This window comes from Panulirus ornatus, chromosome 36, assembly GCF_036320965.1.
Source record: "Panulirus ornatus isolate Po-2019 chromosome 36, ASM3632096v1, whole genome shotgun sequence".
NCBI lineage: Eukaryota > Metazoa > Arthropoda > Malacostraca > Decapoda > Palinuridae > Panulirus > Panulirus ornatus.
Genome location: NC_092259.1, coordinates 11,451,279 through 11,457,831, shown reverse-complemented (window position 1 = coordinate 11,457,831; position 6,553 = coordinate 11,451,279). Strand labels below are relative to the sequence as shown.

Below are 6,553 nucleotides of genomic sequence, written 5' to 3'. Positions count from 1 at the left end.
CCATCCCCACCCAAAAAAAAATCGACCCTACGTGTCTAGCCTTCATTTAACCACCTCAACTCAGCTCTGTGTCACCTTTAACTTACCCTCTCACCTTCCTTCCTGTCCACCCGCATCATATCTCACATAAATGTTTAACTCATGTGTTACAGGTCACTGGCTCAAGTTCCATTGTCTCCACTTACTGTACTGTTATACCTTACTTTCTGACCTCTTCTCCAGTTACTACATTGTCCTCCAGTCCTTCATTCTCCTAGACTTGTTCTCTTTTTCTTCCAACCTGAGCATATCCATCAACCCCATATATATATATATATATATATATATATATATATATATATATATATATATATATATATATATATATATATATGCCAGACCGAAAAAAACTAACGGAGAGGTGTTGCTAGCGATCGCTATACACTGTCATGAAAATGATCACCCCATACATCTTGCTGTTGTTCTCTACCCCTCTGCTTATTATGCCACATGTAATGTCAGTGAATGTCTTAACTACTAACATTAAGAACTTTAATTCGTCCCTAGGCAATTTAAAGGCCCTTCCTAGCCTTGACCAAATCATTATGAGAGAATTGACAAAACACGAAAACATAAAAAAAAGTTGTTTATGACACACCCAAGCTACCCAGGTCAGCCCCCGCCACAAGACCCCCCCCCCTCCACCCCATAATCACACTCCCTCAACGGTTACTGCCAGACGAAACAAGCAGTAGTTGGTCTTACTGACTGGTGCCGGACGGATGGATTCAACTTCGATGTTTGGGATTTAAAAAATTTTGGGAGCCTTGAAGAATGTTTGGAAGTCGAGAACATTATCTCGGAAAGCAAAAATGGGTATGTTTGAAGGAATAGTGGTTCCAACAATGTTGTATGGTTGCGAGGCGTGGGCTATGGATAGAGTTGTGCGCAGGAGGGTGGATGTGCTGGAAATGAGGTTTGAGGACAATATGTGGTGTGAGGTGGTTTGATCGAGTAAGTAATGTAAGGGTAAGAGAGATGTGTGGAAATAAAAAGAGTGTGGTTGAGAGAGCAGAAGAGGGTGTTTTGAAATGGTTTGGTCACATGGAGAGAATGAGTGAGGAAAAATTGACCAAGATGATATATGTGTCAGAGGTGAAGGGAACGAGGAGAAGAGGGAGACCAAGTTGGAGGTGGAAAGATGGAGTGAAAAAGATTTTGAGTGATCGGGGCCTGAACATGCAGGAGGGTGAAAGGCGTGCAAGGAATAGAGTGAATTGGAACGATGTAGTATACCGGGGTCGACGTGCAGTCAATGGATTGAACCAGGGCATGTGAAGCGTCTGGGGTAAACCATGGAAAGCTGTGTAAGTATGTATATTTGCGTGTGTGGACGTATGTATATACATGTGTATGGGGGTGGGTTGGGCCATTTCTTTCGTCTGTTTCCTTGCGCTACCTCGCAAACGCGGGAGACAGCGGCAAAGAAAAAAAAAAAAAAAAAAATATATATATATATATATATATATATATATATATATATATATATATATGTTTGTAAAGGCCAAAGGACACATTTACATTACGATCAAATGCGCCAGAGATGAAACATGATTCAATTATGTTTCTTTCACTTAAGCAATTTGATTTGGATTGGAATTAGCTCCTTCCCAGTCGATATGGTGATCAAAGGCAGCTTTATGTTGAAATAAATCAATGCTCTCTTGGGCTATCCTAACACTATACTTATGTTGTGAGATCCTAGTTTCCAAATCTTTCCCCAATTGTACAATATAAAATTGGTTACAGTCTTTACAAGGGACTAATAAACACTAGTGTTTTTTTTATGAGGGCTTTCTTGATGGTTTTGCTATATTCAAAATGTAATAAATAACTTATGTTTGATGATCAAATTAATTATGTTTTCCCATTTCCCGATGACATCGATTGAGGAAACAACATAATTTGTCTGCAACTTGTCTTATTAATAAGTTTACCATTCTATGCAGCTGCTTGGTGTCATTTGACTATCACTTCCTCAGTTCAAACACCACACTCCAGTGATGTGTAAAAGTTCACAACAAGGTGTCAGTAACTCAACATTATCTGAAACAATCAGCTTTTGATTTGGCAATGGACATTCATTATAACATCAATCTGCTTACCTTGGACTCAAGTACTTAAATCAGAAATCCTTTCCCATGTGATAAATGCCTCTCCATATATCTGAAAGAAAGAAAGAAAAATCACCTAACTTGTTTATAAAAAAAACATATGTACTGTTACGATTGGGAAGTGAAATTCATCTTCTCACTTTTTATTACTGAAATACCTCAATAAAATACCTATAATAATTTACGTCTAATTATTATGCAAATCCAATAAAATTATCTTTGTCAAAATTTCCTAACGGCAGATCTATGACTCATCTTAAAAAAAATTCTCCATAAAACTGATTAATAAACCACTCCCAATAGACTGAACTTTCCAGCCATAATCAAATAAAAAGCCCTCCGAACACTTACTAAAATCAGATTTGAAAAGGAGAAAAGCATAATTCTTTATACTTTTTTTAGAATTTTACATTATCTATATCAATACTGTATTACAATACTTTCACTGCAGGTTCATGGATAGGACAAAATGTAATTAAAACTGAAAATGGTCATCTTGTTTAATAATCAAAATCAAGCTCTATGGGGCCCCACATGACTTGCCCATGGAACCCAGCAACCTTATGCCTACCTCCATGTGGTAATTCGAAAACAGCTCTACAACATTCTAATTTACATGTCCCCAAAAAATCTAAACTTTCTGCACACAAAAATATATTTCCAACAAACCCTCTACAATTATACTAACTAAAAACATCTTGTGTCCAAAAAATAAGTTACATTCTCAAAACACAAAAAATGGATTTAACAAATCCCATCTGCTAAAGACACTAACTCACTACAATCAGGCATCAACTGATTGTCCTGTAGAAAACCAGAAATATTTTGTTACGACTTGTAGAAATAATAACTTAAACAATTCTAAACACAGCTCATCATATCAATGGAGCACAGTGTGAAAGAACTATGCAAACTTTGCCCCTTCAATGATGATAAACTGGATTTTGCGAACATTTAGACATGAAGCAAATTGAATGCCGACATTCTTAAAGACATTCCTTTTTTAATCTCTACACTGCTGCACACTAACACCATTATTCACAGCAGGAATAACTGCTGATTTCCAGCCTTCCCCTTGTGGACCACACAAGAGGTATGTCTACCTCCACAGCTTAGTTCAGGACCAAAGTTCAATGGTATTCTTAGGATAAGTCAGTCTGTTTGATGCCATGGCCTCTGAGCCTACATCCCCTTCACAACTTGGCTGCTCAGGAACACTGAATTTCTGAAGCTTTTCAGTGATGTAAACTCTTTATACACCAGCATGTAGCATACTAAACAACCTGGCCCCAATGTTGACCATTTTTTCTCTTATTTCAAGATAAATTCCAATTTTTGCAGTGATACTATACAATCTTACATGTCTGTCATGCCAATAAGAAGTTATGTTCATGTAAACTGAGGATCTTGCCTCCAAGGATTTACCTACTATAAATTGTGTAATTCTTTCTGAGTTCTAAAGAATAAAGTCTGAGTGGATTTCCTGTGTATAAATTGTGTAATTCTTCTTTTTGAACTCTAAAGAATGGCCTGAGCGATTTGAGTTTCTCCTAAATGCTTTGTATTTTGACAGATTCACTTAGGGATGCGATATATCTTTGCACATCTACTTGATAACAGTCCAACTTCAAGGTTGCACACAAGTCTTCTAGCCTGAAGTGTAAGTACTTTGAAAAGTGTCATCCTCAGCTTTCTCTCACTCATCCAGAGGGTTTGCAAAGCCCAACTTACCATCTTTTGAGAGGCAATGGTTGCTCTACAGCCCATGGTGAAGATAAGGCCATCAAACATAATCCAGTTATCTGTATCAATCCTAACTGCTTCACTTCCCCATAAACTTATCATTATCAAGAGCATGTTATTCTAAATGAAACACTGGATGACTAATGTCTCTTTGTTTCCCCTCGGATTCTCCTATTACAAGATTCTCATACCTGTTCTGAATCACATGCAAATGATAATACAAGGTGTGTTTTTTCTATGTTTAAGCAAAAAAATGAAAAATTTCAGGAATAAAAGTAGTGTACATCATATCCAACTACCTAAATCAATTGATTTCTGAAGCATTTGGAATGCATATACGTGTGCAGCATCTGGATGGTAGAGATGTCCCTTAAAGAAAATATAATTATATAAAATGAATACTTACAATTGTTTTCTAAAGACGTATGTATATACATGTGTATGGGGGTGGGTTGGGCCATTTCTTTCGTCTGTTTCCTTGCGTTACCTCGCAAATGCGGGAGACCGGAAAAAAAAAAAAAATTGTTTTCTAAAATCAAAATAGTGACAGCATAATACAATTGTTTTTGTCTATTACCCACCAACACTGAAGGGTCTCTGTCCTTTCCTTATGCTACCCCATATATGCAAGCTTTCCCTTAATGGTCAAAAGAGGCTCTCTTTTCACTCTAAACTGAGTCAGATTCTGTAGCTAAATTTTACTGTGATGGTCATCCTCAAAAAGAGTCTTAAATTGCATGTTACTGATCATCTAAGAAACTTAATATGCATGTACTGTATGTATCTTTTATTCATCTACTTATCTTTAATAACCCCAGGATCTCTTCTTGCAAGAGTCATGACGTTACCCAGGACCATTTTTCAAGCAACTACTGCAGCTCCAAGGATGCATTAGACTCAGTAGCAAGAAAGAATCTTGAAAAGCAAGTTCTTTGACTAAACCGTAGAGTATTCTGTTACGTCAAGTGATGATGGTACAGCTAACCAAAGGCAACTTTTGACTCCCAGTGTAAAATTGAGCAGATGAAGCACAGTAATCATTTACTAATACATGTGTAAAAATGCATCTTTCTTACAGTACAGTAAGTCTTGTAAGTATTGGTTGCAGCAACCAGAGCTTCCAAATAATTACTATCACTGTTTACCATAGTTGAGGAGGAGGAGGAGGAAGTAAATTTTTATTGATATAATATTACTTGCTAAACACCTTTACAAATAAGAAAAAGTTGAATATGGTGAAAATCAGAACTCTGTTTCATATCTGTAATGCTTTGTTTTTGTGTCAAAGTTTTATAGATCAATATTAATGCTCTGGGTAATATTTTTCCTTTATTTTGCATTTTGTCAATTTACATTTCAAGAATCTTTCTTTTTCTAGAATACAATTCCAGTGTTTTGCACTGAAAACGAGTCCTTTTATATCACATGATCTGCCAATATCAGGAATTTCTTCCTATGACACAATGTAGACAAGTAAAGAAATATGTTGATATGAGTCGCTACAGACATTCTGACAGTACAATATGAACTAAATATAAATAAATCCAGCCTGACAATACTTATTCTTTAATTACGCATTTATGTAAACATGTAATTATGGTCACTAAGTAGGTCAGGTTAGCACTGTTTAGTTTCAGTTATACTGTGTTGATTTATCCTCCACAACTTATCACAGTGTTAATTTATCCTCCACGACTTGTCACAATCTTATTTTCGTCGACACAACACCAAAATATTTGTTGATAATTATGAATCCTGTTGAGAAAATTTCCCCTCAATTTTAAGCTTTCCTGTTATGAAGAGCCTTTTTACAAACACATTTCAGATTGGCATCACAACAAAGCAATGGAACTCCTAAAAGGTAAGTCAAGCATTCTTGAAAAGAAAGTATGGACTCTGTTCTTAACTAATTCTTTGCTGATTTTGCACCTGTGACTCGACCAAGGAACTTGCTGACTGAGACCTGAGCTGTGCGGGTGGAAGACTACAGTCAATCCAAGGAAAACTCAATCTACCCTATTTTGAGATTATGTAGAAGAAATTAACCTGACGCACATGTTTGAGAACTAAAGGCTATATCAGAATAGGCAATGTCTTAGATTCATGTGCAGTCACACAATTTGTTTCCCCTCTTTTTAGTGTCTACACTTTACAGCGATAAGAATGAGCATTATAAAACTGTGGTCTGCAACCAAAGTCAGTCAATATTTCCATACGTTCTGGTTTCTTTGCCTTCACAAACATTATACAGTAATTAATCCCACATTTTTCTTGGTCTTCACAGCCTTCTCTACTATCACTTTTTACCACAGGATAAAATAAATGACCCACATCATGCTCTGCCATTCTAATAAATCACATCAGTAACTTCCTGTAACTTTTCTTACTTTAAGAGTCAGGTATTTAAGCACCTGGGGAACTCTAATTCATTTCTTCGTTCCTTTTCATGTCTCACTTTCCATTAAACTGAGATTGCCACAGCTGGAACAAGTTTTGCCCAAGCCATGTCAATCTCAAAGAAAACAGTAGTTTTAAAAGTCCACAATCAAAATTTTTTTACAGTAACATGTTACTGTAATGGTGACCTTAAACTAAATCATTTTCGTAAAGTGGTTCCCCTAAAATTCATATTTACTTCTAGGCTGAGAATTTCCTGT

The 6,553-nt window shown here is 36.3% G+C and overlaps 1 long non-coding RNA gene across 1 annotated transcript; it reads left to right on the top strand.

The window, feature by feature from the left end:
* The first annotated feature begins 696 nt into the window (after positions 1-696).
* LOC139760354 (uncharacterized) lies at positions 697-5,454 on the top strand. The gene is made up of 3 exons (XR_011715319.1): positions 697-855; positions 3,727-3,813; positions 4,715-5,454. It is a non-coding gene; the product is annotated as an uncharacterized lncRNA (long non-coding RNA).
* The last annotated feature ends 1,099 nt before the right edge of the window (positions 5,455-6,553 follow it).